At 34.9% G+C, this 21,908-nt stretch overlaps 1 long non-coding RNA gene across 2 annotated transcripts; it reads right to left on the bottom strand.

The window, feature by feature from the left end:
• Positions 1-1,729: 1,729 nt before the first annotated feature.
• Positions 1,730-17,064, bottom strand: LOC122751939. 2 transcript variants are annotated; one of them, XR_006355811.1, is made up of 3 exons: positions 16,939-17,064; positions 12,403-12,624; positions 1,730-2,205 (listed from the first exon to the last, which is right to left on the bottom strand). It is a non-coding gene; the product is annotated as an uncharacterized LOC122751939 (long non-coding RNA). The 2 variants fall into 2 exon arrangements; XR_006355810.1 differs by having other exon boundaries at positions 1,730-2,220.
• Between the last annotated feature and the right edge of the window lie 4,844 nt (positions 17,065-21,908).

Below are 21,908 nucleotides of genomic sequence, written 5' to 3' on the forward strand. Positions count from 1 at the left end.
TTCTTTCTTTTTTTAAAAATCTCTTCCTGACTGGTTTCATTAGAAAAATATAGAGAAGTTGGGTTTTTGTGGATTAATTTTATATCATATTATGCTAAAGTTATTTCAGCTATTTTTAGTTGAATCTGGAAATCTTTACATAGACTATCATATTCATTTGCAAAAGGCAGTAATCATGTCTCCTCTTTGCTTATTCTTTTCCCCATAAATTTTCTTTGTTTTATTGCTGTAGCTAACATTTTGAAAACTCTATCAAATAATAGTAAATTTCTTTGGTTTACTACAATCTTACTGAAAAGACCTCTATTCCTTTTTCCATTACATATAATTTTGGCTCTTCATTTGAAATAGATTCTATTGGATATTTCAAAGAGAAGTCCAACCATTTCTATACCACTCTAATGATTTTAACTAAAATAGGTATTATATTATGTTAAAAGCTTATTTTTTCTTTTGCTATTGCTATAACCATCTGGTTTTGATTATTACTATGTTCTATTATGTTTATAAACTTCTTAATATGTTACCAATCCTCAATTCCCAATATAACTCCAAACTGGAGTCATTGTGTATAATCCTTCAAACATGTTGCTATAGCTTCTTTTCTAATTGTATTCAACATTTTTCCTCAAAATTCACTAGGAATTTGGCGTGTATATATATATATATATATTTTTTTTTCTTTCATCATTTCTATCTTTGGTTTAGGTATCAAGATCATATTTATATCACAGAAGGAATTTCATAGGATTCTGGCTTTTCCTATTTTTTAAAACAGTTTCTAGAATACTGGGATTTATTTTTCTTTGCATGTTACATTGGATTTATTTGTAAATCCTACTGGCCCAGAATTGTTTTTCTTTAATAATTCATTGATGTCTTGTTTAATTTCTGTCTCTGATATTTGGTTATTTAAATAATCTCTTTCTTATACTGAAATCTATTTATGACTTTTATTAAGATTCTCTTAAGTTTTTTATTATTATTGGGAAAATAATTTCCAATAATTACTTTTATTTCCTTTTCATTTGACATGAATTATTTTTCATTTTTTAATGTGCATACTTTGGTTTTCCTATATTTAAAAAAAATCAGATTTCTTAATGGTTTCTTTACTAACTTTAAAAAATACACTGGTTAGATTTTCTTTTTTTTTTCCTTTAACATTTGCTAGCCTCTTCTCTGATTTTCAGAATTCTTATTTTTGGGTTTTGTTTATACTTTTAGATTTGTTGTTTTTCTAATTCTTCTTTCTGGGCAATTAGGTGGCATGGTAAATAGCATGGCAGAAATGGAGTCAGGAAGACCAGAGTTCAAATACAGCCTCAGACACTTACTAGCTCTGTGACTCTAGGGAAGGTGACCATGGGGAAGTACTTTAATTTCTATTTGTCTAAGTTTCTTCTTTTGTAAGATGGGGATAATAATATCACCTATTTCCTTGGTTTTTGTGAGGATCAAATAAGACAGTGCAGTCCCTAACATAGAAAGTGCTATATAAATATTAGCTATTTTTAGTTTATGCCCCAAACATAAATCACCTCTCTCCTGCCCCTTTTTTAGATGAAAGCTTAGAGATCTCAATCTAAAATATAAATTTAACATTTCCCCTCAGGACTGCTTTGCCTGAATCCTAAAAATTTGGTATGAAATTGTCACAAAAGAAAACAACAGTGAGACAGCACACTTGTCATTTAACTTTATTAAAATATCTTTTTTTCCTCTGATTTGTTCTTTCACTATTAGTTCTTTAGTATTACTTTTTCCTTCATTGAAGCTTAAACCTGTTCTTAAAAGACCTTATTGATTAAAATTTTCATTGCAATAGCTACAGTAAAAGATATGAAGAGATAAGCATTAGAAGATCCTTTCATTGTTCTATCTTTTATGAAGATAGAAGAAGAAAAAGATAATGTCCATAGCAATTAGAAGAAAATGCAGTTATGATATTTTAGATTTATATGGCACTAAAGCACACTCGGCCATTACTTATCACAACAACTCTTGAGAAGTAGTTTGATAGAGTCAGATTTGAATTTGGTAGTCCTGGGTTTAAATCCTGTCTTACATATATTAGCTGTGTGACTCTGGCAAGTTGGTTGAGCCAGGCATCTCTCCAAGAATATAAATTACAGATGAGTTGGAACTTCATTGGAGGAATGAATTTCTGCATCAGGAATTCTTCACGTTGATGAAGGCACAGATCTAGTAAGAAAAATACTGAATAAGAATAGGGGTTAGTTAGTAAATGTTTAACAACCACCTCTCTGTGGGGATGTGTAGGAGTGGAGGGTAGAGGTGGAGAAATGTACTCACAGCAGCTTTTAAAATTTATCTGCATTATTAGCACTTTCACCATCACTTTCTTAAGCCTCTATAATCAACAAAGTAATAAGGCAAACTCTGATTTGGAGCATTTGCTGATTTTTGAACTGTAAATGCCCACATGGAAAATTTAACAATCCACTCTTACATGCAGTTCAAGTTGGCTCCCACACACCTCTGGAGAAGCATATAGTGTGAGAGTTACATGGACATAAACAACTCTTCTCCAAGGTTTTCAATCAACAGAAAATATGTATGCTTTTTCCTTAATTTAGACTATTATTTTACTATCGTTTTAGGGTACCCATCATCACAATTATCTAAGTACAGTATGAAAGACAGATGCAGTATACATAATTCAGGCATGATAACTTGCTACTTAGTCAGTTAGTTGTTATGCTTTGCAAATGTACTTTTAAGCTGTTAAATGAGCCAAAATAGCATAATCCTGACTGCAGAAAGAGGGGCTCTGCTAATACTAACAAATCTCAACACCTGCTCCATTTTAGGTTTCAAATCCACAAAATGTTTAGTTCCTTAGTATTTGGTCAGAAAAATGATGAAGAAAAGGCAAATAAGCCCAATGTAAAACTAATCAGTCAATCAATCAATCAATCAATCAATCAATCAATCAATCACCTCCCACTTTCTCAATAGAAAATGAGCACTAAGTTGTATAATTATTAACTTTAATAGCTCACAGTTGCTCCTGAAATACTGGAAATTGGATCAAATAAGTCCATGTCTACTTAGAAAAATGAGATTTTTCTTTTCATAAAGGATATGTCTTTTTGAGTGAAAGATATATTTATACTGATAGTATTATTTTAATCCCAAATATCATCAAGTTGAATCAATCTAATAAAAAATGATTGGGGATTTAGTTCCTTAAAGAGGCATATATTTAAAATTCTTTTCTTTGCCACTTTACTTTGCTGTTATTTTTTCTTGTTTTCATAAAAGAATTAATTCAAAAAGTAAGGAAAGTCCCAAATACATTACAAGATGTTCTTACTGGATACTGGTATTAACATTAGCCAGTAGGAAGTGATATGACCACTAAGATGAACAATTGTCTATAGAATAAATGAACATAACCTTTATTGAACTTTTCTAATAGCCTTGGGAAATGAGCCATAGGAAGTCAGAGGAAGTAATACAGTTACATTGCTTTCCTTTCTTCGGTGATATCTTTTCAAGCTTATGATCTCACCCTTAAGTAGGAATGAATTAAAAAATATAGCAATGAAGCTGAAATTTATCAGGGGATTTGCCATAATGATTCTATGGATGGACAAATGCACAGAGTTTCTATAAGTTTAACTGAAATTTAATGTGAAAATAGAGTCATAACATAGTTATACATACGACATATCTTTCTCCAGACCAAGAAGCTAATGCATTGCAAAAGGTAAAATAGAAGAGAGGCAGTATGGTATAGTGGAAAACACACTGGATGAGAAATTAAAGGAACTGGATTTAGAATCTTAGTTTTGCTACCTGCTTGGCTGTTGTCCTTTATGCTAAAAGAGGACTGAAATGACATTATTATATTGGGGATAAGGTAAAGTGTGTATTATTGTGGCTGATTAGATTAATATGAGCTCAGAAGGATCTACCACAGATTGCTCACAAATAGTCCATATGAACATTTAGAGTGGAGATGCCTTTAAATTTGCACATTTCACATTTCTTTTAAGCCTGCAATTATGCTTTGCCCATAGAGCATAGCACCTTTTTTGATTCAGGCATGCCATGCTAGGTGATTCTGTGCCAGTGTCTCTCATGGGTTAGAATTGATTCTAAAGTTCTTCAGAGAGACCTTGAGAGTGTCCTGGTATTACATTGTATTAGTTTTCCTTAAAATCGTCTTTAGGCAAATCTATATTTGGGATTTGAACAATGTGGCAAGCCCATTGGATTTGCAACCAAATAAACCTCTACCCATGGGTGAGTCATTTACATTTTCTAGGTTTCATTTTCCTCATTTGTAAAATGAGAGGGTTGGATTAGATGGCCTTCCTAGTTCTCATGTAGCTCAAAACTTATGGTGCCATGAACTCAGAAAGAGAATGCCTTTTCTCCATCAGAGATGACTATTTTTTCCATCAAGAAGGAGGCATTTTAGCTAAGTTGACAGAGATCTGGCCTGGGAGTCAAGAAGACTTGGGTTCAATATTTACCTCTGATATATTGATTGTGTAGCCCTGGTAATGTCCCTTAATGCCCACAAGTAGCTCTCTAAAACTGATTAATAATTGAACATGGACATTGTTAGGAATTTCCATCACCAAGGAAGTCATAGGTCTGGGCAAAAAAAGTTAGGAAATGTTTTCTTTGGGATCTAGAACATATGCCACTGGCATCTTGGTCATTTGCATGTATTATTGATCCCTTAATATATTTATGGGGTTCCTTTGGATGCTTGAGTTAAATTCAACCTTATTGCTGATATTTAAACTAAAATAAACCTCATTTAAGTATCTCTGGGCCATTTACAATTAAAATATTGTTAAGATATTGCATTTTAGCACTTTATGCTTAGGGAAATGGAGCTGTTTTTATTCTCTTATGTTTGTATATGTAGTTTAAATTTATAAAAGGCAAAATGGCCACTCAGGAATAAGTGGGTAACAACCACATTGCCACATGCAGTAGGGAAGTCTTCTTATTTTACAAAAGAAATAAATCTGTTATTTCTAGAAATATGAGAACTAATTGATGGACCATAATTGAGAGTTCCAAAAATGTGACCAAAGGGTCTCAGTAGTAAAAGATGAATATGGGCAACATTATGGATAGCGTACATTAAAGGGATAAGACATTAAAGGATAAGGGTAATTACCTTTGTGTTGATAATTTATATATATATATATATATTCTAATAGTTATGTCTAATTTATATATATATATTCTAATAGTTATGTCTGTAGCCATATCAGAATAAAAATCAAGTGGACTTCTGTCTTTATATTAATCAGATAATTTTAGTATTTTGGTATCAAGGAAGCAACTTTGAGTTAAGACATCAAATTGGTGCTTTACCTGGCCTGTCAAATAATCTGTAACACTGAAGAGAATGAAAGTTTATGTGAATTTGCATTAAGATTAATGTGTGAAGGAGAATGTATGGGCTAATGTTTTGCATGAGCCCCATGATAAAAATATACCTCCACTGATATTTAAGATTCCTTGGGAGAAAAAAAAATCAATGAGTCTCAAAAATTCTTTCCCTGGATACAGAAATGGTTTGCAATATTTTTAACATATCCTAACAGAAAAAAAAATTGAGACAATCGGGACCTTACTTGAAAGCATATGTAAAGTTACTATGTGTGGCCTGGTTACTTGGCTGCATGTGTTACAAGATTTCTGCTACCGTTCTAACATTTCAAAATTATGTTGTATAGCAATATTCATGTCTTTTATTCTGCCTACCCTATTTGTTTATTTCATAAGATTCTGGACTTGGAGCTGGAAAGATCTATTGAAATCATGAAGACATTGGTGTCAAATTTAAATAGAAATGGGGGCAACTAAACCAACATAATGATTACTGTGGGCCACATATAAACTTTAAAACCCATATACTAACATTTTTGTATTTTGAATTTGAATTTTGTTAAAAATTTCCCGAACATATTTTAGTCTGGTTTGGGCTACATTGAGAGGGTTTTGGGCCATGAGTCATGTGTCTGAAACTTTTGATGTAGTCCACTCCTTTTTTTTTAAACGGGACTATGAGGGTTAAGTGACTTGCCCAGGGTCACACAGCTAGTAAGTGTCAAGTGTCTGAGGCCAGATTTGAACTCAGGTCCTCCTGAATCCGGGGCTGGTACTTTATCCACTGCACCACCTAGCTGCCCCCCCATTCCCCTTTATTTTACAGATATTGAAATAGAGTTTCAGAGATGTTATGATTTTTCCAATTTTACATGGTAATTGGAAGAACTGGTTTCTTAACCTGTGTTATCTGACTCTAAATATAGCACTTATTTCGCTATAGCATATATTCTGAGAGGAATAGGACCATTTTAATTGAAGTGAACTCAACTTCAAATGGCCAAAGGGAGATATTCAGATTTAAGGATTAAGTACATTTGAAATTTGAACTTTGAAAAAAATAAACAGATTCATTTCTGAAAAGGAAATAATTCCATTTCAAGTAATCAAAACCTAATTCTTACTGACTGTCTCACAGGTGCCATTTAATGGTTTTATTGTTTTGTTCTGCTTAGGTGAAATTATAGGTAACTAGATATTGCATTTTACCAAAAATGCATTTTCAAAGTGTGTTGATATTTTGGTTGGGTTAAAATACCCTCAAATTGTTCTTCTATGTGTATGACTGGTGCCGACATTCATAGATGGAATAGGAAATAGGCAAATTTCCACATATGGGCTATAACCCATTGATTGAATAGCATTTATTCAGTACCTATTATGTGTCAAGTACTATGCTAAGCATTGGGTATACAAAGAATAAAATAATTTGTATTATTAAGATTATTTTCTAAAACATTTGGTAAGATTGTTTTTCTTCAAATTTGGCTAAAGTTTTTCCCTACCTATGGATGGGGGTTAAGCCTGGGGGAATCTGGTTAAGGGTTTTCATGTCAAAATTTTTATAAGTGAACTGCTTTAAAAATAAACAGTGGTATACACAATTAACTTGTTCTTTTGGATTCTGAAAGGTACATGTATTCAGGATTAATATCCACATATGTACTTAGATCTACACAAATCCCTAAACACAACCATACATAAAGAATAGGATATGGATGGAAATCAAAGGTAAGCTATTTCTTTGTAAGTAAGGATTCAGAAATTCCAACTTTAAATCTCTTTTCCCAGTAGCTTCAAGAATTGAATTTAATGATCCATATCTGAAAGTCATAGTTGAGGCTGACAAGGTCAGAATTAATTTTACATATGGGATGCAGATTTGATAGGACTGTTGAACCATGGGCTCTTGATTCTTGACCTAGTCAATTTTCCTGAAAAGAATGGTTCATGTCATGAGAGTTCTTGCTTCAGGTGCAGGTCTAGAAAAAAGTAGATAATGTTCAATTTGTCTTTAAACTCATTTAAAAATACTGAAAAATGGCCCTGAACCTTAAATTTATGATCTACATGATGGTGTGCTAGGGGATTTGGGGAAAATTGCTTTGAAAAAAATGTGGCAGCATGCACGTGTGTGTGTATAAAATTGCTTAATTAATGTAAATAATTATGGTTAAACTGGAGCAAAATAACAAAACTAGTTATCTTTATATTTCCTCCTCAAGATGTCCTTTTTTCAAGTATTTGATTAATTCAATTGCCTTTCCATTTTTTATCATCTTCAGATATGATATTTTTACCAATGTACATTTTCTATTACATCCATTCAGCATTTAGTTGTAGTAATTAAGTCCCTACTGTGTCACTGACACCAAGCATTATTTATTTCTATCTGCCATTTGCACATTCTTTTCCACATAGTTATAATATTAAATAATTTCTTTTAGGTAGTTCCAATTTGGCTGTCACTGGGAAGGGTTTAGCCTATATCGTTTGGCTCCCCAGGTGAGAATAATTTCTATTTTCTTAGCTCCATATAAGTAGCATTCTTGATGATTGAAATAAACAAATAATATGTGAAGATACTATAAGATGGTACCTTCCTGCTATTGGTCAGTTTCCCTCCAAGACTCCACCCTATTTTAAGCAATGCATTGGCTAAGTGGTGCTTATTAGGAATGAGAGACTAATGCCTCAAAACATAAGCATATATTGGGTCAATCATACCCAGGTTACCCTTGAACAGATTTATATAGAGCCTATTCCACCATTAAAAAAATAAAAAACTGGCACCATCATATTTCAAATACTTATCATCTCTTACCAAGAATTCTTCAACAGACTCTAGGCTGTCCTCCCTGACTTTGGTATGCTCACTTTTGAAACTATATTGCAAGCACTGGCCCTAGATTCAGGAGGACCTCAGTTCAAATCTGGCCTCAGACACTTGACACTTACTAGCTGTGTGACCCTGGGCAAGTCACTTAACCCTCATTGCCCTGAAAAAAAAAGAAACTATATTGCACACAGGTATTAACTATTTTTCTTTTTTTAAATTTATTTTTATCACTATTTTTCTTAAATAATCCTTTTTATTTTTGCTTAGAAACAATCAATGATTTTACATTTTGTACTACATTAAAGACTTGAAAAAAATCATAAAATTGTCACAACTCCCCTATAACAGCTGAATTCTTCATGATTTTACAATGCCCACAATCCCTTCAATGTTTTCTCTTTTTCCTCTACCTAACCAATTCTCAACCATCTTCCAAGGTTTATATCAAAATTCACTGTCTCTGTGAAGGCCTTTTTGACTACTCTAGCCCTTACTGATCTCTGTCTTCTCCAAACTCATGTGGTTCTTATCATGTGTCCTATACAAATTAACACAATTACTTATAGTCTTTTATTACTTGATTTTTTATGAATATTTGTTCTGCTTCCCAAAGCAAGTCATAAGCTCCTCGAGAATGTAGAATTTCAAAATTCTATAAAAGTACCCCAGCATTTAGTAGTGTGAGAAGCACAGATTGTGTTCACAAGCACTTGTTCACAGATCCTAATACTTTGTAGTAATGAACATGTTCACTACTATAGGTTTACTATTAAGAGCACTTACTTGTCTTAGAGTCTTAGATTTAAGTCCTGTCTTTGAAACCTATGATTTTGTTTTTTGTTTTTTTGCGGGGCAATGGGGGTTAAGTGACTTGCCTAGGGTCACACAGCTATTAAGTGTCAAGTGTCTGAGGTCGGATTTGAACTCAGGTCCTCCTGAATCCAAGGCCAGTGCCACTGTGCCACCTAACTGCCCCCAAAACCTATGATTTTGGACAAATTATTTAACCTCTCTGAGCCTTTTTGTTCCTCTGTAAAATGGAGATAGTGAAAGTTGTGCTACAGTTGTTATGAAGAAAATACTTTGTCACTTTCAGAGTCCTGCATACCCATGGGTTATTCTTTTTTCACTAGAAGCTAAATTCTTATCTTCTAATTTCAAGCTATCCCTATTATTATTTTTCTCCTGTAATTCCCTTTGAAGCTGCTGGTTGATGTTTTTAGTAAAGTGAAAAATGTATGGAGGGCTATATTAATGTTTTCATATAATTTAAATTCCCTAAAGTAAGCCTTCCTGACAGTTTGTATTCTTATAATTTGATGGCCTGTGGATTCCATCCTTAAAAAAAAATACTATTATGCTCATTTTAAGTAGCTCGTGTTTGCTGAGCATAAGGCTGCTTATTTTTTCTCACATTCTCAATCAGTTCCTTCTTGTCAGCAAGTAGTAAATTTCATAGGTCTATTCTCATGGTTTTATTTCTCTAAGTTCTGGGTCATAAACTGGTTCTTTTTATGAATTAGGAATATCTTTGAAGCATGTGTTTTATTTTTATTTACCACCTAACAAAAGTCTTTCAATGAGAACAATATAATACAATGGTTCAAAAGTTGATCTAAAAGAATTTAGATTTTTATTATTGTCTTTATTAAGTTCTAATATTGGCCTTCTTTTTATTATTCTTCCCTTGCTTTTTAAATAACATCTTACAAAGTTTAATCTTATTCATTTGTTTCAGATTAACTTTCCTCCTCATCTTTTCTTCCCCATTTCTGTCTCCATAATGCCAAGTAGATGTACCTTGGCATCCTAGTATAGCTACATTTCCAATAGCTTTTTTTTCTTATTTTTAGATTTTAATTTTACCCAATAAGACACAGCTTTCTTTAGGTTGACTTTCTTATTTTTCCATATTTCTTAGTCTAGGTACACTCTTAGAATGAAGATTGACTTTTATTAACTTTTATCTGAAGTTGTAGAAAATTCTATTTAAAAAAAGAGAAAGTAAGAAAATTCTATTTTCAGTCCTTTGTTCTTTAAAGATGGATTACTTAAATTAAAATATGCACTTTCTCCTAAAATGCAGCTAGTCTATGAAGGCTTCCTAGTGTTGAAAATGAGTGAATGAATTTTGACCTTTTCTACTTTATTATGGATCTATTCAATAGACTCCAAGAGCTACTAACTCTAGTGATTTACTAGGTCCTTAGTAACTATTTGGTTCTATGTTCTGTTGCGTATGAGTCTTCCTCTGAATGTTCTGAAGACCCTAAAGAATTTAATCACATGACATCACAATATTGCAAAAAGACATTTATTTAAAACTGAATACAAAACAGGCAATCAGCAAGCAGTATTTAAGTCTCATGAGTCATCAAAAATATCATTATTAGCTTACTATGTGACAGTGACTGTTCTGAATACTGGGTATACAAAGAAAAAAAAAAGTAGTTCCTTACCTTAGGGAATATTATTTTCTCTTGGGGACAGATAACATGTACACATGTAAGTATAAGCAAAATATATACCAAATAAATACAAGGTATTTGGAAGTGTATATATAGGAAAAAGAATAAGAAATGATTCATCTAAAAAATTGGACTAAAACTGAATTTTGAAGGAAACTAGGGATTTTAAGAGGTGAAGATAAATAAGCAATGTATTCCAGGCATGGAGGACAGCCAATGGAAGAGAATGGAGACAGGAGATGGAGTCGCATGGGTGAGGAAAGCTAAGGAGGCCAGATTGACTGAATCAAGTGTGTATGAAAGGGAGGGATGTTAAATAACCGTGCATTTTTCCATTGATAATTACAATTTTTATTCTTCTGAGATTCTTCTGACGTGTAGTTTTCATTCATCTGAAAGGGTATTCAATGATTCATAACCACATAGTACTACTAGAATAATACTGTTCCGGATTCATAATATTGCTGACTTGGCTATTTCCTTCACTTGTGGTTTTTTGTTTTTGTTTTGTTTTTAGTGAGGCAATTGGGGTTAAGTGACTTGCCCAGGGTCACACAGCTAGTACGTGTTAAGTGTCTGAGGCCAGATTTGAACTCAGGTACTCCTGACTCTGGGGCTGGTGCTCTATTCACTGTGCCACCTAACTGCCCCTATTTCCTTCACTTGTACAGATTGAAATTGGATGTCTCATAGACATCTCAAATTCAAAATGTTCAAAATAGAAGTCATTTTTTTTCCCTCTCAGGCCCTTCATTATCCTCAACTTTCATATTATGAATATGGATATCAGTAAGTCAATCAAGAAGTATTTAAGTGTTTACCATTTGCGAGGCACTGGGATAAGTATTGGGGATACAACTAAAAACAAAAGACAATACCTGCTCTCAAGAAGCTCACAGTCTAATGGAAAGACAACATGCAAACAAGATATAGATGATATATATTGGAGACAATCAATAAAGGAAAGGCACTGGAATTAAGGAGGATCAGGAAAGATTTATTGTAGAAGGTGGAATTTTAACTGGGACTTGAAGGAAGACAGAGAAGTGAAGAGGCAGAGGAGAGAATTCTAGGGATGGGGAACAACCACCCACCTACCCAGTCACCCTGGCTCAAAGTCTCCATGTTATTCTTGACTCCTTACTCCCACTTAATACACAGGTTTTGTTGTTCCTTTAAGTATATGTGTATGTGTGTATATATATGTGTATATATATATATATACACATATATATACACACACATGTATGTATATATACACATACATATGCATACACATATACAACATATACATACTGATGTGTGTGCATACATGCACATTTATATACATATACACATATAAATTTAATATATATGCACATACATATATACATACACACACATATATGAGATACCCATGTGGATTTGAGGTGTCTGGGAAATCCATTTGAAGCTGTCTAAAATGAGAAGTGGTTGATGATTTGAAACTGGCTCTCAGGTGTGAGATTTAAAATTGGATATAAGAGCATTAAACTTCCCCTTTAACTTTCCCCTTCATATATCTCTCAGACCAGTAAGAAAAGAAGCCTCTGAGCTTTAATCAGGGAGGGATTAGCTTTTATCGTTTAGACAACAAACAGGTGATACCGATTAGGGAAATAGGAAAGTAGAACTACAAATGAATAGTCTTAGATCTACGCTTAGTCTATATTCTTTTATAAAACTCACCGAATCCCAAATCTGCCTGCCAGGCTGAGAACAAGAGCCAATCTCCAGAACGCGCAGTCACCGCTAAGCTGAGAAGCCAGAGAGTGCGAGACTGAGCGCGAACTTCCGTTCTACCCTCCATTTTAAGTTGGCATCCGGGAAGTATGGCGTGCTTGGCCACGTTCTCCAGGCAGCAGCAGGCACGCGGCTGTTTGCCACAGTCTCCTCCTCAAAAGGGCGGTCCTTCAAAAAACCGTTTCAGTAGCATGAGTTCAACTCTCAAATGATTACGCTAAAACTTCCATTTTTTACCACAGAGGAACGAAGTCAGAACTAAAAATACATATCTGTGACTTTATATGCATAGAGATGATTATTGAATCCATGTGAACTGATGAACCAAGTGAGACAGCATAGAAGGAGAAGATAGGAAATCAAAGGATACCCTTTAAGGTAAGAGTAGGCCTGCTTCCTGGATGATGACTGTGAAGCTAAGCAAGGTAAAATGACTTGCCAGTAATCTTACAGCTAAGCTATTTTAAAGGTGGAATATGGGCCCAGGTCTGTTTGACTCCCAAGTCCCATACTCTATCTGCTATATTACACTATAGTTTCAAGGAATACAGGAGGAGAAAATATAATCTTTCTTCCTTTCCAGACTGTCATAGAGACTCACCTATCCAATCACTGCTTTACTTCTAGTTCATCTACTGTTACTTTGTTCCCCATGCCATTGCCAAAATACATTTCTGCCTACCCCTCAATTTTGCTTAAAACTTTCCCATGTTACTATGGAAGCAACAGAATGAGACTAAGGCAGTCAGCTCTCACATAAGCCAAAAACTCACTTAGCTATCACCCTAAATATTTCATTCATTATGGGATCTAGGATTTGATATGAGATTGTTCTTCCCTGCTGGGAATTGAATTAGTTTTAGGGAGACCTTAGAAGCTTAATTTGGGAAGCCACTAAGTTTCTAAATGAATTAAGGCATTCTAAAATGATACCCTGCAGGGAATGAGTAATACCTACATCCTAATGATGATCTGAAAAATGATCAGATACATAATTTAGATGAGTTTCTTAAAACTGCTTTGCTGGATTGTTGTTGTATATATGATTTATTTGGTCAGAAGTCCCATCTGCCAGGGTGTGACATGATGTTATCCATTTGATCTATGCTTCCACATGTTTACATTTTTGGTCTGCCTGTGCCCAGCGGTTATATTAAAATAACAGTATCTTTCTATTTCCTAACTCTCTTTTGGTAATCTATTAAATTATTTTGGGTCCTTTAACATTTGGCTCAGGGCAAATGACAGTTCCCAATTATGTTGCTGGTCAGCAGTTCTGACATAGTCAGTTCAGAAGCTGAGGGCCCCTTTGCAGAGCCCATGAAATTTTAAACGGGGCCAAATAAAGCCGGCAGGAGAGCATTTTATGTGAATTCTCTGAATGGAAAGGGTTATCAAGTTCATTTACATGCCTAACAAGGCTGCCAGCCATCCTGATTTGTCTGGTTCAGTACCGTTTTTATATGAACTGAACTCCATTTCTGATGGTCTGTTGGCAGTCAAATGACATGGAATCTCACTCATCATTATTACTAGCTCAGTGGACCTGTTTTTCATCAGTAAATGTTGGCATGAAATGCAGAGTTTGGGGAGCATCATTTCTGAATATGTATAAGGTGCGAGAGGCAATCCAAATCATTAAAACTCTGCTTCCCGGCATAAAGACAAGCTGCATGAATAGGGGGTGGAAGTTGTAAAAGACTGTAAAACTGTTAAATTCTGTGTGTGGGAGGAAGAAATTATTTGTAAAACCCATAAAGTTCTTTAGCCAAAATATCTATTACATGCTAAATGGAGCTAACGAGCTGTTCTAAAAGCTCAGGTCACTAAAATATCTGTTTGCATCTCTTGCTGTGTAAGTGAATGTTATAAAGGGGCATGGCTGTTTTTCCTCACTGTGAAAGAAAAGAAAACTTTGTACTGGAAAATTAAGACCCATGCCGCATTTGGTGACTTTAATTATTATTATTATTATTTTTTAGAAATCATGATTTTAAATGGGGGTTCCTGCTCATGAAGTGGTTTGAGTTTTACTAGCCTAGGTTTCCTTATTTTTGGCAAAGAGATCCCTTTAAAAATTTACCTATTTGTATAAAGGGCTGCATGTAGAGGGGGAGACCCAAGGAATACAATGTGATCTTTTGGTGCTTGTTTACCTTATCCCAATACTTTGATGGATCTGTGATTTTACTGACATGAGTATTCCCTCCAAAGATGCAGATTCCATCTGTTCCTGCCCATCCTCTGTGACTCTGATCTGTGTCCTATGAATTTTTCTCCCAATGTCCCAGGTGTACTGAAGGATATCCTTTATCTTTCTTGACACTGTATGGACACTAATGTAACCCATGGCTTCAATCACATTAAAAAAAAAAACAAAAAACAAACACCTGAGGAAACACAAGAAACGTCACAGAGGAACTCTTTGATTGTCATTTTAAGGAAATGTAGAGAAGCAAAGATAGGAAACATCTGTAAATATCTGAAAGGCTAGACCAGTGGTCACTGATGGTGACTATGAACCACTGATTCTGAAGGGCCCAGTTACAGGAAATGGCACAAAATCTTATTACTGAAAAGCCTCCTTTCCAGTCATTTCACTCTAATGTATTGACTTGGACAGCATCTGTCTACCTGGTAATGTTAATAAAATGCGGAGCTTGAAAAATGACCGAGTGATAAGAGACTCTGTAGTAAAGCTTGGCTCCCAGATCTGACTCAATTAATGCTTCCTTAGGAAAGTTAGGGCCATCCATACAATTTCATTAGTAAATCAGGGCTAACACAATGATAAATTACTGAGTCACCGCTATTTATGTCAGCTGAATCAGGATAACAGCTAGTAAACTGATTCCAGATCTTCATAGGTGGAAGGCCAAACCAATCAATCTTTATTAGGCAAACAATCTGACCAAGAATAACAATAGAAAAAGCACCCCATTAATTAACAGAAAGAAAACTTGGAATGGAAATTAATTGCTTTTCTCTCTATTTTCTAATATAAAGTGAGGAAATAAAAGGCATTTTTGTAGGTAGCTCTGTTCTTGTGAAACATGGATGGAAAAGCACCTTCTGCCAATTAGAATCTGACATTACTGGGTTCCTTAAGGAAAGAGTTTTAACAGCTATGTAGGTGTGTTGTGAGAGCTTGTTCCCCATCCCACGTTCTCCTGACAAAAATAGTGGCATTCGAAATCCTGCCTTTTTTTTTGTCCTTGACATGTCTGCTGAGATGATAGCCAAAGATAAAACTGAGCTTTCTGAACCTCAGTATCCTAAATCTTAGAATCACAGAACTTCAGAGTTAGAAGAGACCTACAAGGCCAACCTGTTCCCAAACAACCATCCCTTCAATAAACTAATAAACACATAATTATTCGGCCTTTTCTTGAAGACTTTTCTTTTTTTTTCCAGGGCATTGTGGGTTAAATGACTTGCCCAGGGTCACAACAGCTAGTAAGTGTTAAGTGTCTGAGGCCATATTTGAACTCAGGTCCTCCTGAATGCAGGGCCAGTGCTTTATCTGCTGCACCACCTAGCTGACCCCTCTTGAAGACTTTTAATGAGGGGAAAACCACTGCTTCTCAAGTCAGATCATAACTCTTTGGGGTAGCTCTTATTGTTAAGAATTTTTTCCTTACCTTAAGCCTAAATTCCAGTCAAACCAGTCTACTTGTCCCCTATTCTACATCCTGTCTCCATGTCTTTGTGTTTAATGTTTCTCATGTCTACAGTACTCTTTCTCTTTTTAGAAAACCTCTGCCCATCCACAAGGCCCAGCTTAAGCAACTTTTTTGTTATCCCTGCCTCCAGGTGTTAGTTCTCTTCCCACTTCTGCCCAAAAAAGAAAACAACTATTTTTCCTGAACATTGAATATTTGGAATTTAACTATCTTTGTGAATATCTTTCTCAATCCTCCAGAAACAGAATGCAATCTCCTAAGGACTAGCATTGTTTTTATTCTTGGACTTGTATCCCTAGCACCCAGGACAGTGTCTAACACATAGCAGAAATTCAATACTTCCTTTTTTTTGCATTGCATTGAATATATTATCCTATCCTTTAAAATGTACATAAAAACAGGTTTACATGATCAACTATAGAATTAAAGGACATGTGTAATCCATAAGTAGCAATATATGTTTTTTACTTTCTTATTTTTTTCCTTGAGAATTAAGTGTATTTTATTAGTTAAACATGACAACTATATAGATTCCAAATGCTTGAATTATTTATTGATTCCCGACGAGTCCACCCTGCAATTAGAATAGCTTGTTAGTTTATTGAAAAGGCATATACTATCCTGAGGTTTTCAAAAAGCCTCTTAAGGAATAAATCTATAAGTACTTGATAAATTAATGTTTCAGCTGAAGTGGGAGCATACGTCACACAAATGATCACTAAGTGAAGCCAGGAACAGTGACTGCATTCAACAAGACAGCAGAGATTTATATAATGATTTAACACACTTCACATCCTACCTTGATAAAATGATGATAGAAAAAACTTCCCTCTAGACATTAGCAGATGTTACTCTAGATAGATTTTGCTGCAATCAGACCGGAGGCAATCAGCACTGAGTGAAGTTGTTTCCCCAGCAGGCAGAGATTTACCCTGCCAATCAAGCTCTGGACAAAAATGTGAAAAGGGTTTTGGTAGAGCACAGCAAAAGGCTTTTGAAAGCCTCCATTATTCTCCATCTGATACAATCGTTTTCTTGTTGTTGTCATAAAATATTTATGCATTTTAGCCGGTGTTTTCTTCCTTAACAACAAAAATATCTTCCCATCATCTTACTTAGCCTTTATGGAGTCCAGGGAGTGGAAGTCAACTTTTTTTCAGTTTTGAAAAAATGAAAAGACAAAACTGTCATGCAGATAGTAAATAATATAAAGGATAATGATAGCGTGTCTGTCTACTGTGTGTTAAAAAACACAGAATGTAGCTTGGAGAAGTTACTAGGCCATTCTTTGACTCATGACTTGACAGAGGTCACTTGACATTTGCTGGGGGCCCAGTTTGGAAATCTGTGTCTGCCCCATAAGGACTGGCAGAATTATTCAGTTGGCGGCTTGTCAGACTGGTGAAATGATCACTCCCAAATCTCCAATAGGACTTAGAAAAACATTAGCCTATATAGCTAAGTTGTAAGAAAAAGCCTTTCTAAGGGGGAATCTGATGATTTAAAGGTTAAAAAGAAAAATACCAAGTAAGTCCAAAATGAGCATTCTAAGTTGCTAGGGGGAACTCTTGGGAATGAGATCTCTAGGGCTAGTTTTATATCAGGCAACTCTTATTGCTCCAGTGTGCTCCTTGAGGGAGTATTTCAATAAAGTTTCTAATAAAGTGATTTAAAATGAATGTTGGTACTTGGAATTTCTCCAGGATGAAGTTAGACACTATGAAAGAACATTAGTGTATCAGGTAAAAGGACATGAACACACACAGGAGTAGACCTACAGCTAATTCAAGATTAGTATGGAGAAGAAAATAGAAGTTATTGAAAAAAAATCCAAACATTATGGTAGTTTCTACAGAAGTACCTTTGCCTTTTTTATTGGATAAAATATTTTTGAAAAGTAAAAAAGTCAAGGTCCTTAAAGTGTTTTATTAATTTTTTTACTGTTTTTCAGTGGTATACTATAATTCCTAAAATTGCTTTCACAGAAGAAATGTATCATTGAAACCATAAGAATCAGCATATAAGAAGCAAACATGCAAGAGAAACTATATGAAAAAACTATTACCCTAATAAGTGGTACATAGGAGTTTGTGGAAATGGTAGAGAGACAAAGTGTATAGGAAATGAAAGAAAAGGAAGATTTGAGTGATATGAAAGGAATACTGGAAGAGGAAGCAGATGGGCCATAGATTAGGGTAAGAATTTCTGTGCAAGTCACTGTGGTTGCTACTAGAGATACAATGACCAAAAAAAATTCCTTATCCTCAAGAATCTTACATTCTACTAGGGTGTTCTGTCTGCTCTCAGATGATTCATGAAGTAATGATTCCAAGAGTTGTAAGAAAGAAAGGAGTACCTTCTGGCATGTAAGATAGATAACCTAAGTGAAGGCAAAAAAGGCAGAAAATTCATGCTGCAAATAGTTGAGGCTAATTTGACTGAAATATAAAATCCGTGAAGGGTAATAATGGGAAATAAGTCCCATAAGCTGGAGCCAAATTGTGCAGGGTGCTAAATGCCAAGTTGAGAAGTCTGTATTTTATCCTAGAAACAATAAGGAGCTACTGGATCTTCCTGAACAGGGAAACGATATGCTTAGATGGGGGTTTTGGGAAAATTATTTTGGCAGCTCTGAGAAGGATAGATTGGACAGTGGAAGAATTGGAAGCTGGGAATTTGATAGGAAGCTACTATAGAAATAGAGGTGGCAAGGGACTGAAGTATTGTGGTGGCAATGTCCAGGAGGGAAGGAAATGTATGGGAAAGAAATTTTAGAAGTAGAAATGATAAGATAGTAACTAATTAGATATGGAAAGTGAGAGTGAAGATTTAAGGATCTCTGAAGTTGTGATTGAAAGGAAATGGGCCAATTCTGATGAAAGTAAGGCTTACTTACTCCCCTGCTCCTTCCCCATTTTCCCCTGCACTCCATAAGCTTTTTCTTGTTTCTTTTATGTGAGCTACTTTACACCCTTCCACCTCTACCTTTACCTTTCTTCCAGTGCATTCCTCTTACCCATTAACTTTATTTTAAAGATCTCATCATGGGTCAGGTAGGTGACATAGTAGACAAAGCACCATCCCTGGACCCAGAAAGCCCTGAGCCCAAATCCAGCCCCAGATATAAGCTACCTCACCCTGCCTGCCCCACAAAAATAAGGATAAATGCTTTACAGATATCATCCCTTCATATTCATTTCACACCTGTGCCCTCTAAGTATATTCCTTTCAGCTTCCCTAATAATGAGAAAGTTCTTATGAGTTAGACGTTTTATCTTCTCATGTAAGAATGTAAACAGTTTTTTAATGCCCCGTATGATTTCTTTTTCCTGTTTATCTTTTTATGCTTCTCTAGGGTCTTGTATTTGAAAGTCAAATTTTCTATTCAGTTCACGTCTTTTCATCACAAATACCTGAAAGTCCTCTTTTTCATCGAAGTCCCATTTTCCCCCTGAAAGATTATGATCAGTTTTGCTAGGTAGGTGATTTTAGGTTGTAGTCCTAGTTCCTTTGCCCTCTGGAATATCATATTCCATGCCCTCTGGTCCTTTAATGTGGATGCTGTTAGATCTTGTTTTATCGTTATTGTAGCACCACAATATTTGAATTCCTTTTTTCTGGCAACTTGCAATATTTTCTCCTTGACCTGAGATCTCTGAAATTTGGCTATAATATTCCTGGAAGTTTTCCTTTTGGGATATCTTTTCTTTTAATTTCTTTCTTTCTTTCTTTCTTTCTTTCTTTCTTTCTTTCTTTCTTTCTTTCTTTCTTTCTTTCTTTCTTTCTTTCTTTCTTTCTTCCTTCCTTCCTTCCTTTCTTTCATCCTTTCTTTCTTTCTTTTTCTTTCTTTCTTCCTTCCTTCCTTCTTTCCTTCCTTCCTTCCTTCCTTCCTTCCTTCCTTCCTTCCTTCCTTCCTTCCTTCCTTCCTTCCTTCCTTCCTTCCTTCCTTCCTTTCTTTCTTTCTTTCTTTCTTTCTTTCTTTCTTTCTTTCTTTCTTTCTTTCTTTCTTTCTTTCTTTCTTTTTTGGTGGGGCAATGAGGGTAAAGTGACTTGCCCAACGTTACATAGCTAGTAAGTGTCATATGTGTCTGAGGCCAGATTTGAACTCAGGTACTCCTGATTCCAGGGCCAATGCTTTATCCACTGTTCCACATAGCTGCCCCTTGGGATCTCTTTTAGGAAGAGATTGGTGGATTCTTTCAATTTCTATTTTACCTTCTGCTTTTAGAATATCAGGGCAATTTTCCCTGATAATTTCCTGGACGATGATGTCTAGGTTCTAATTTTGGTGATGGTTTTCAGGTAGTCCAATGATGTTAAAATGATCTCTACTGGATCTATTTACCAGGTCAGCTGTTTTTCCAAGGAGATATTTCATATTGCCCTCTATTTTTTTATTTATTTGGATTTGCTTTATTGTGTCTTGGTTTCTCATAAAGTCACTAGCTTTGATTTGTTCAATCCTAATTCTTAGGCAATTATGTTCTTCAGAGAGCTTTTATATCTCCTTTTCCATTAGGCTTTTTAAGCTGTTGCCTGTTTTCTCATGACTCCTTCATTGCTCTCATTTCCCTTTCCATTCTTTCTACAACCTCTCTAAATCTTCCTTCAATCTCTCCTACTTTCACTTCAAAGTCTTTTTTGAGTGCTTCCATGGCCTAAGACCAATTCATATTTCATCAGAATTGGCTCAAAGAGGGAATAACATAAACACTGAAGTAGGTATAGTAATATATTTTGCCCTGAGTGCAAGTGGGAGGGGAAGGGGAAAAGTAGGGGAGAGGTGAAGGAAGGCAAGGAAGATTGGGGGAGGGGCAGTAAAATGCAAAACACTTTCAAGGAGGGATAGGGTGAAAGAAGATAGAAAATAGAGTAAATATCAAGGGGAGGGAATAGGATGGAGGGTAATACAGTTAGCAATAGTAACTGTGAAAGAAATGATGAGTAGGATACTATCAGAAGGACATATGAAAAATGCAAACCATCAACAGAGGAAGAACTAATGGTATTTGAATACAGATTGAAGTATAATTTTATTTATTAGTTCCTATTTCTAAAGTTATTCTGTCTATTTTCTTTCACAACTTGACCAATTTGAAGATACTTGACATAACTGCACATGCATAACTTATATTGAATTGCTTGATTCCATAGGGAGCATTAAGGAGGGAGAGAGGAAGAAAATTTAGAACACAAAGTTAAAAAAAAATAAATCAATATAAAGAAATGATGAGCAGGCTGATTTCAGAGAAACCAGGAAGGACTTACATGAACTGATGCAGAGTGAGATGAGCAGAACCAGGGGGAACATTGTATCAACAACATTGCATATTGATCAACTCTGATAGACTTGACTCTTCTCAGCAATACAGTGGTCCAAGATAGTTCCAAAGGACTCATGATAGAAAATGCTCTCCAAATCCAGAAAAAAAGAACTGTGGAATCTAGTTGCAGATTGAACCATACTATTTCTACTTTTTTCCCTCCTTATTTGAGTTTTTTCCCTTTTGCTCTGATTCTTCTTTCACAGCATGACTAATGCAGAAATATGTTTAATGTGATTGTACCTATATAACCTATATCAGATTGCTTCCTGTCCTGGGGGGGATGTAGGGAGGGTAAGGAGGGAGAAAAATTTGAAACTAGAAATCTTACAAAAACAAAATGTTTAAAACTATCTCTACATGTAACTAGAAAATAATAAAATACTATATTAAAAAAAGAAAGAAAGGAAATGGGACAGTATGTAGGAGTAACCAATTTAAGGTA

Source organism: Dromiciops gliroides, chromosome 3, assembly GCF_019393635.1.
Source record: "Dromiciops gliroides isolate mDroGli1 chromosome 3, mDroGli1.pri, whole genome shotgun sequence".
Taxonomy (NCBI): domain Eukaryota; kingdom Metazoa; phylum Chordata; class Mammalia; order Microbiotheria; family Microbiotheriidae; genus Dromiciops; species Dromiciops gliroides.